Genomic DNA, 10,699 nt, shown 5'->3' with positions numbered 1-10,699 from the left:
ACACTCATTAAAAGAATAATTAAAGATGGAGAAATCATCCATGAAGACCTCTAAAAACTGCCTCACCATGTTAAAAAAATACTCAACATACATTATTAAAATGTGGAGGGGACATTACACAATCTGAATGGCATCCTATGGTAGGCAAAAGTGTTAAAGGGGCATGTAAATATAGTCTTTTCTTAGTCCTCAAGGGCTATCTCTATCTGGTTGTAGCTTGAGTACTCATATAGGAAGCAATAATAGGAATGACCCGCTAATCCTTCTAGAATTTGATCAACAAAGGACAAAGGCAAGTGGTCATTCCTAGTGATGGTATTCATCCTTCGGTAGTCAATGCACATTCTCCAACCAGTGACAACTCTAGTTGACACGAGTTCATTGTTCGTATTGGCTATGATGGTAATTCTGAACTTCTTGGGCACCACTTGAGTTGGACTCACCCATTCGCTATCGGATATATGGTAGATAATACCCACATCCAAGAGCTTTAACACCTCAGCCTTAACCATATCTTTCATGTTTGGATTTAGACGGTGTTGTCATTTTCTAGATGTTTTCGCATTATCTTTGAGGTGGATGCGGTGAGTACAAATCAGGGGGTCAAAGTGGATGGAAAACCTCCAAGATATTCTGAGTATTGGGGTGTTGCTAGGCTCATCATCACCCTTAGATTCTTTTAAGTCCTTAGGCTTATCAGCCCTCATCAGAATGATCTTGTCAATTGCTTTTCCACTTCTAAGAGTGTTGATGGACTTGGCTTGCTCCACATGTTGAGTAGAAGATCTAGGGTCACTTATCTCGCATTGAGGTTTTGGGTTAGGTAGAGGTTGGGCTAAAAGAGTTCCATTCTCCCCAACAGTTAATTGTGACTCTAATTTTTGAATGGATGATGCAAATATCCCTAATGATGTTAGGCTTATCAACCCTTGTCGAGATACTCTTGTCAATTGTTTTTCCACTTCTAAGAGTGGTGATGGACTTGGCTTTCTCCACATGTAGAGTAGAAAAGTTAGGGTCACTTATCTCGCATTGAGGTTTTAGGTTAGGTAGAGGTTGGGCTGGAAGAGTCCCCTTCTCCCTAATATTTAATTATGACTCTAATATTTGAATGGACGATGCAAACATCTCTAATGATGTTTGATATCTTGGAATGTTTGCATGACATTCTGATTGAATTTTTCTTAATCATTTATGAACATTCGAACTGGATCCTCTTGGGTCTTCTTCAATGTTAAAAATGGGATAAGAATCAAAGGAATAGGCCGTTGAGGATTCTTATCAGTGTTAGTCATTGGTTCATTCCTCCAACTGAGATTTGAGTGGTTCCGCCAACTGTAATTGTACATGTTTGAAATTGGAGCACTAAAAAGCCACTGATAATTGTTCATGGCATTGGATTGCTCATGTAATAACTCTTATAATGCAGGAATTGTATGACATTCTTGTGTTAAGTACACACTACTTGCGCAAATAATCTCAATGGTCTCATTGGGTTTGACCATTTCTACTCTCTTCAACTTCATGGCCTTAACTTTTCTTGTAAAGCTAACTATCCTAGTATTAACATCATCTTCTTCTCTTAGGACATAAATTTTTCCTTTTTCCTTAGGCTGAGTCAACTTGAGATTTCTCGACTTACTCGAAGTATCCTAGGATTGCACTTTTTTGGATAACATATAAAAGTTGTCCCACGCATCATCGAAATCCTTATTCATAAACTTCCTATTGTATATCATTTCTACGAATTGGTGCATGGGAAAAGTCAATCCATTATAGAAAAAACTTATTACTTGCCAATTTTTATAGCCATGATGTGGACAAATGTTTAAAAGTTCCTTAAAGTTCTCCCAACATTAGAAGAATGTTTCTTCCTCATTTTGTGAAAAATCCATTATGGCTCTTCTGAGGGTGTTAGTTTTATGAATTGGGAAGAAATTTTTAAGGAACTCCTGGTCATCTCAGCTCATGTCCCAATTGATCTTGGCCTTAAGGAGTAAAACCATGACTTGCCCTTATCCTTTAAAGAAAAATGAAACAATTCTAGTCTTAGGGTATCATCAGACACATTATTAAATTGTAGGGTAGCTAAAATCTTATCAAGTAATTTGAGATGTAGATATGGACTTTTAAAGTCCGATCTATTGAATTTTGGAAGTAGTTGGATTACTCTCGGTTTAAAATCCACCTTTCCTACATTATGTAAAAAATCATATAGGAATGGATGGTCGTCTTAACTGGTTGTAAGTAGTTACGTAAAGTTCTAGCTAGTGAACTGTTGTGCACATCATTCTCATCTTGTTGTGTTTGTTCTTCAATTCGCCGATTGGATTAGTTCTCAACCATATTCTTGGCTAATTTAGAGGATCTTAGGTATTTTCTAACATGGTGGTGGATAGACAATACTTCAACTAGTCCTTCCTCACTTAGAAGATGAAGAGTGTGATCACAGAACCCACTTAGGCATGAACCACTCAAACATAATTCTAAACATACTTTTACTTCTCGAATAATTAAAACTTCTAGAGTGAAAGAAGAATTCAGAGACAATCTAAAGTAAGAGGGTTGGAAGGATAGTACCTGATTGCTGATTCTAAGTTAGATTTTGCAAAATAGGAGAAAAAGAAAAAACGATATTAGTATATAATTTTTTAAAGAAAAACCTAACCTAAAAACACAACGAAAACTAATCCCTATTATAAACAAATTCTAACTCTAAAATGTGTGTGCATGTGTGTCTATATATATATATATATACACACACACACACACACACACACACACAACCGAAGTCCTCGACAACGGCTCCAAAAAACTTGATCAAACCTAAGGGTTGATAACCCCAAGTGCAGGGCTACGATGCAGTAATAACTTGGTGAGACCAACGTTGATGTTTCTTACGCTCACTTGGACTGTACGGCTAGGAGAGCGACAGTTCCATTTGGAGTGTATTGAACCCCGGTGATTATCCAGAATGAGAACTGTACTGATACATGATGAGGATTGGCATGCTTGAGTTGCATCTCGCATCGCATGGCCGTATTATGGCCGATAGCATTCATTTATTGCACCGCATAGCCTTGGTACGGCTGATTGCATTCATGTACTCATCGCCATGATTCCGCATTACTCTTACCTTGCATTCTGAGCACGCTTATATTGCGCGCATACTTACACCACCCTCTAAGCTTTCTATAAGCTTATGCACGATTGATGCGTGCAGGTGACGCTAGGATGCAGTCACAGCCATAGTCTCGCTGTAGTTGGAGCGTGCAGCCGAGCTTCTGGAGTCTTGTTTCTTTTACTACATTGTATTTTTCCTTTCTGTCGCATTGTACTAAAAAGTTTTTGATCATAGTGGATTTTGTGGTGGTGTTCTTGTGGTTATTATTTGTGGGTTATGCTTTTGTTATGCTCATTATGAATCAGACTGATGATTTGAAATCCTCCTTGTAGTATCCCAGGATCGGAACCTGGTGAATGGGTGTTGGGATCCGAAAATGGGGTTCTACGGAGGCTGTCGGCGCCGGATTCGGCGATCGGGAATTTTGTGAGCCCGGTTTCCGAGTTCGGGGCGTGACAGATTTCCAAAAGATGGAGAAATGATCTCATGAAATTAATGCCCCAACAATTAAATGCTTCGATGATCAAAATAGGATTCAACGACATCATATTTTGATGGGATATTCCTCCCAATTTTTGACATCACTCACATGCTTTACAAAATCCATTGGTATCCTTGAACATAGTGGGCCAATAAAAGGCACACTGTAAAATTTTTTTGGTAGTATTTTTAGCTGAAAAGTGACCACCACATGCATATGAGTGATAAAAGGAGATGACATTATGTTGCTCATGATCGGGAACACATCTCCTTATAATCTAATCAAGGCAATATTTAAAAAGATAAGGATTATTCCTAGAGAACTTGCATACCTCGGTGAAAATTTTCTTCTTATCTTGCGCAATTCAATGAGTAGAAATTGTACTTATAGGAAGATAGTTAACAATGTCAGCATACCAAGGTAATTGGAAAATTTTAAGGAATTGTTCATTAGGAAACATGTCATTAATGGTGTCGTTTCCGTGGAATCGAAGAGAACAAGTCATGAGAGATGGTCAACTACTATATTTCTACTCCTTTCTTATTTTGGATTTTCAAATTAAATGGTTGGAGTAGAAGGATCCATCTCAGCATACGGGGCTTAATATCCTTATTAAAAAGAAGATATTTCAGTGCCACATGGTCAGTGAAGATAATTATTTTGGATCCAATTAACTAGGACCTAAACTTGTCCAAAGTAAACATTACGGCTAAGAGTTCCTTTTCTATAGTAGAGTAGTTCACATAGATATGTTTTAGAGCTTGACTCTTATAGTAAATAACGTAGTGCTTCTTCTCTTTTCTTTGGCCTAGCACTGCCCCAATCGCATAATCGCTTGTATCACACATGATTTCAAAGGAATACTCTAATCAGTTGGTTGCATGATGGGGGGCATTGGTCAACATGCATTTGAGCTTGGTGAAAGCTTTTTGGTATTACTCGCTCCACTCGAAAAGGATTTTCTTTTGAAAAAGGTTACATAAAGGATTAAAGATGAGGCTAAAGTCCTTTATAAACCTTCAGTAAAATCCAACGTGTCCTAAAAAAGATTACACGTCATGTATGCTCTCAGGTGGTAGTAGGTTAGAGATTAAGCCAATTTTGGCTTTATCTACCTCAATTCCATTGGATGATATAATGTATCCAAAGACTATTCCCTTTTAAACCATAAAGTGACATTTTTTAAAATTTAGCCCAATGTTCCTTTCTTCACATCTTTTCAGCACCAATTTCAAGTGCTCAAGACACTCATTAAAAGAATAATTAAAGATGGAGAAATCATCCATGAAAACCTCTAAAAACTGCCTCACCATGTTAAAAAAATACTCAACATACATTGTTAAAATGTGGAGGGGACATTACACAATCTGAATGGCATCCTATGGTAGGCAAAAGTGTTAAAGAAGCATGTAAATATAGTCTTTTCTTAGTCCTCAAGGGCTATCTCTATCTGGTTATAGCTTGAGTACTCATATAAGAAGCAATAATAGGAATGACCCACTAATCTTTCTAGAATTTGATCAACAAAGGGCAAAGGTAAGTGGTCATTCCTAGTGATGGTATTCATCCTTCGGTAGTCAATGCACATTCTCCAACCAGTGACAACTCTAGTTGACACGAGTTCATTGTTCGTATTGGCTATGATGGTAATTCTGAACTTCTTGGGCACCACTTGAGTTGGACTCACCCATTCGCTATCGGGTATATGGTAGATAATACCCACATCCAAGAGCTTTAACACCTCAGCCTTAACCATATCTTTCATGTTTGGATTTAGACGGTGTTGTCATTTTCTAGATGTTTTCGCATTATCTTTGAGGTGGATGCGGTTAGTACAAATCAGGGGGTCAAAGTGGATGGAAAACCTCCAAGATATTCTGAGTATTGGGGTGTTGCTAGGCTCATCATCACCCTTAGATTCTTCTAAGTCCTTAGGCTTATCAGCCCTCATCAGAATGATCTTGTCAATTGCTTTTCCACTTCTAAGAGTGTTGATGGACTTGGCTTGCTCCACATGTTGAGTAGAAGATCTAGGGTCACTTATCTCGCATTGAGGTTTTGGGTTAGGTAGAGGTTGAGCTAGAAGAGTTCCATTCTCCCCAACAGTTAATTGTGACTCTAATTTTTGAATGGACAATGCAAATATCCCTAATGATGTTAGGCTTATCAACCCTTGTCGAGATACTCTTGTCAATTGTTTTTCCACTTCTAAGAGTGGTGATGGACTTGGCTTTCTCTACATGTAGAGTAGGAAAGTTAGGGTCACTTATCTCGCATTGAGGTTTTAGGTTAGGTAGAGGTTGGGCTGGAAGAGACCCCTTCTCCCTAATATTTAATTATGACTCTTATATTTGAATGGACGATGCAAACACCTCTAATGATGTTTGATATCTTGGAATGTTTGCATGGCATTCTGATTGAATTTTTCTTAATCATTTATGAACATTCGAACTGAATCCTCTTGGGTCTTCTTCAATGTTAAAAATGGGATAAGAATCAAAGGAATAGGCCATTGAGGATTCTTATCAGTGCTAGTCATTGGTTCATTCCTCCAACTGAGATTTGGGTGGTTCCGCCAACTGTAATTGTACATGTTTGAAATTGGAGCACTAAAAAGCCACTGATAATTGTTCATGGCATTGGATTGCTCATGTAATAACTCTTATAATGCAGGAATTGTATGACATTCTTGTGTTAAGTACACACTACTTGCGCAAATAATCTCAATGGTCTCATCGGGTTTGACCGTTTCTACTCTCTTCAACTTCATGGCCTCGACTTTTCTTATAAGGCTAACTATCCTAGCATTAAAATCATCTTCTTCTCTTAGGACATAAATTTTTCCTTTTTCCTTAGGCTGAGTCAACTTGAGATTGCTCGACTTACTTGAAGTATCCTAGGATTACACTTTTTCAGATAACATATAAAAGTCGTCCCACGCATCATCGAAGTCCTTATTCATAAACTTCCTATTGTATATCATCTCTACGAATTGGTGCATGGGTAAAGTCAATCCATTATAGAAAAAGCTTATTACTTGCCAATTTTTATAGCCATGATGTGGACAAATGTTTAAAAGTTCCTTAAACTTCTCCCAACATTAGAAGAATGTTTCTTCCTCATTTTGTGAAAAATTCATTATGGCTCTTCTGAGGGTGTTAGTTTTATGAATTGGGAAGAAATTTTTAAGGAACTCCTGGTCATCTCAGCTCATGTCTCAATTGATCTTGGCCTTAAGGAGTAAAACCATGACTTGCCCTTATCCTTTAAAGAAAAATGAAACAATTCTAGTCTTAGGGTATCATTAGACACATTATTAAATTGTAGGGTAGCTAAAATCTTATCAAGTAATTTGAGATTTAGATATGGACTTTTAAAGTCCGATCTATTGAATTTTGGAAGTAGTTGGATTACTCTCGGTTTAAAATCCACATTTCCTACATTATGTAAAAAATCATATAGGAATGGATGGTCGTCTTAACTGGTTGTAAGTAGTTACGTAAAGTTCTAGCTAGTGAACTGTTGTGCACATCATTCTCATCTTGTTGTGTTTGTTCTTCAATTCGCCGATTGGATTAGTTCTCAACCTTATTCTTGGCTAATTTAGAGGTTCTTAGGTATTTTCTAACATGGTGGTGGATAGACAATACTTCAACTAGTCCTTCCTCACTTAGAAGATGAAGAGTGTGATCACAGAACCCACTTAGGCATGAACCACTCAAACATAATTCTAAACATACTTTTACTTCTAGAATAATTAAAACTTCTAGAGTGAAAGAAGAATTCAGAGACAATCTAAAGCAAGAGGGTTGGAAGGATAGTACTTGATTGCTGATTCTAAGTTAGATTTTGCAAAATAGGAGAAAAAGAAAAAATGATATTAGTATCTAATTTTTTAAAGAAAAACCTAACCTAAAAACACAACGAAAACTAATCCCTATTATAAACAAATTCTAACTCTAAAGTGAGTGTGCATGTGTGTCTATATATACACACACACACACACACACACACACACACACACACACACACACACACATAACCGAAGTCCTCGACAACGGCTCCAAAAAACTTGATCAAACCTAGGGGTTGATAATCCCAAGTGCAGGGCTACGATGCAGTAATAACTTGGTGAGACCAACGTCAATATACATGGACTTATATTTGTATGTTTTTAAAACACTTTAGAAATATAACTAAAACTAGAACTAACTATGAAACTTTGAATTAAAGTAAAGCAATGATGGAAATCTAGATGTTATAAAATGAAAATCAATAAGATGAAACTCTAGAGCGCCAAAAATCCACTTTTTGTCATTCTCAATGCTTAATTCACTTGATTCAATTAGATAACATAACTCGAATCCAAGTCCTATCCTATCCACTGGATAATAGAGTGGTTAATTCAAAATTCACAACCCAAAACATATTTGAACTTCAATTGATTCAGTTCCCACATGAAACACGAAGTTATTAATCGCAAGGAATCTAAAGTATCTATCATGCCTATAGTCTATGGTAAATCTATGAATTTTACAGATCAATCCCTTGTAAAATAGATAAATAAACAATTTTAGCCTTCCTTAGCATCCAAAGTACCTGGAGTCGACAATGGATTAAAGTAAATTAAAACCAAAGCTTTATTTAAACTAAAATCAATGAATTGTTCAACATTCAAACCACCAAATTCGAATCAAAGTAAACTAGAATATTAAAAATAATTACAAGCTTTACCTCTCAGCCCTAGCTAAGAGATTTAGCCAACCATTGTCATACTTGAACAAAACTCAAACAAAAATATGAAGAATAAACTAGAACTGAAAGATTGAGGAAGAAGAACAACTCTGTAAAAGTTCTGCTACCTCTTGCTCTCTCTCTCTCTCCCTCTCTCTCTCTCTCAAACCCTATTTCGTGTTTATAATAACCTAAATCACCCATTTAAATAGAAAAATCCTACATCAACTTTGCATTGACTTCAAATTTACACACTTTTGTTATGCTTTAGTTGCACCGATGATCACCTTCGGTTGCACCAAAGTCACAATGAATCAAGCTAAAGGTTCCTTCGGCTAGAACCGAACTTCACCAAAGCTACGTTGGACTCTCTGTCTCCTTTCGATCGAACCGAACCTACCTTCAATGGGACAAAATATCGCTTTTGGTCACACCGATTGGTCGAGTCGAATTAACTCTAGAAATCACTGTTTATTGTTAGGCTGTTCTTAACACTAAAGATACCTCAGGTGGGATTAAATAGTTTGTTATTTTTGTTATTTGATCGTGTGATTTTTCAGACTTTTCTTCATCTTTAGCAATTGGTTTCCTTGGATCTTTGGCACTTGAATTCTTCAATATTATCCTTCAAACATCTGATACTCCACTTGATCATTATTTGAGCTTTAAATCATTACTTTAATCGCCTTGTCGTCTTAGCTCTCCAAATCACCTCGCATAGAAAAACGTACATAATTAAATCAACATAGTATATCTATGTGTATAAATGTAATGTACAATTGAAGGTAAATATGCAATATTTCACATTTAACACTGAGTGCTTTAAATTAGAAGTCAACTTCATCCAATGTGATCATGCGAACTAAGATATGCACTGCAAAGTTTGGGTTATTGAGTGTTAGTTAGGAGGCCGCTTAGTTCATAAACAAATGTTGGTCCTATACTTATGATTTTTATGATCATGATTTTATTTTTATTTTTATAAAACGAGCTAGATGGACAATCTATTTTGAGCTAATCCCACAACGTGATTGACTTTGAGATGTTAGATGTGGGCTCTTGGGGCCTACTTGTGGACAATCATTGGTAAGTGGGTCCCACATGAGATTTCCTTACCATCCTTCTTTCCACATTCTTTTTAAGATTTGAATTTAAAATGAATTTAAAATTTAAATTCGAAATACGATCAGAAAGAGGGAGGGATTAGATGAAATGTGACACCCCTTACCTCATCCAAACGTTCTTGATCGATCTCTTATGAAAAGGGAGGGTATCACTGTTGAGACTCAAATATCAAATATTTAACCCTTTAATTACATTAGTTTTCCTAACATTTAATTGATAATTTGATTTAATTATATATATTTTTTATGTGAGGTGATCCAGAAGCTTATGATGAATATGCGTTTAAAAGGATGGATTTAGAGCTCAAAAGAAGATAATGAAGAATTGGAGATTTACAAGTCATTAATGAAGAATTCACATGCCAAAGATCTAAGGAAACTAAGTGAGGAATGAAGAGAATCGAAGATTTGAAGTGAAGAAAATGAATCCTGAAAATTGTCCTGAAAAAAGATATTCTGAAATTCTGGGGCTAGAAAAAACATAGTTCTAAAAAAGTGACGAAATAGATTTTGAGCAATCGAAGACTGTTCGATCAATCGAAGGTGCAATAAAAGACTGTTCAATCAATCGAATGTGCAATCGAAGACTGTTCGATCAATCAAAGGTGTAATTGAGAATTTTAGGATTTCTCAAGCCAAACTCGCTGGACAGTTCTAAACAATTTTTTGATCAATCAAAGACTATTTGATTGATCGAAGGCATTACGCAGATTTTACACAGACTGTGTAAATTTGAGGCGGTTTGGGAATTTTTTCAACTCGGTGCGAAAGTTGGAGTTCTACAACTATAAATAGTAGTCCCTAGGATACTCCAATGTATCTTCTAGGGTTTGGAAAGGGAAAGAAGGCCTATGTGGAGTGCCGAAAACGTTCTTCCGCTTCAATTTCTTCATGGGTTCTAGTAGATCTTTCTAGTTTTTCTTTTATTTTTCTTTTAGGATGTTAGTTTTCTCAGGCCAATCTCTTAGCTAAGGCTAAGGGATGAAACTATATTTTATTTTGATATTTAGTTTACTTTGATTCAAGTTTATGTTAAACTCCCATTAAGTTTTGGTTTGAGTTAAGGAATATTTTTAGTTTTTTTATGGTTTATTGTGACTCACTCAAATTACAATAGACGCTGCGATAGCTTTGAATATTTTTTTTCCATTCTAAGATTGTGAGATCCGCAAATCTTGTTGTTCACCATTGTCTCTTGGGCATGGTAGGATGATGGAATCCCTTCCAATCATCACA

At 36.3% G+C, this 10,699-nt stretch overlaps 2 non-coding genes across 2 annotated transcripts; both read left to right on the top strand.

Annotated features, from left to right (window-relative positions):
- The first annotated feature begins 1,806 nt into the window (after positions 1-1,806).
- Positions 1,807-1,913, top strand: LOC131247532 (small nucleolar RNA R71). Its single transcript, XR_009171816.1, has one exon. It is a non-coding gene; the product is annotated as a small nucleolar RNA R71 (small nucleolar RNA).
- A 4,742-nt stretch (positions 1,914-6,655) lies between these two features.
- Positions 6,656-6,762, top strand: LOC131247543 (small nucleolar RNA R71). The gene has a single exon (XR_009171826.1). It is a non-coding gene; the product is annotated as a small nucleolar RNA R71 (small nucleolar RNA).
- The last annotated feature ends 3,937 nt before the right edge of the window (positions 6,763-10,699 follow it).

Source organism: Magnolia sinica, chromosome 5, assembly GCF_029962835.1.
Source record: "Magnolia sinica isolate HGM2019 chromosome 5, MsV1, whole genome shotgun sequence".
NCBI classification, from domain to species: Eukaryota; Viridiplantae; Streptophyta; class Magnoliopsida; order Magnoliales; family Magnoliaceae; genus Magnolia; species Magnolia sinica.
This window is presented reverse-complemented; position numbering and strand designations above follow the sequence as displayed.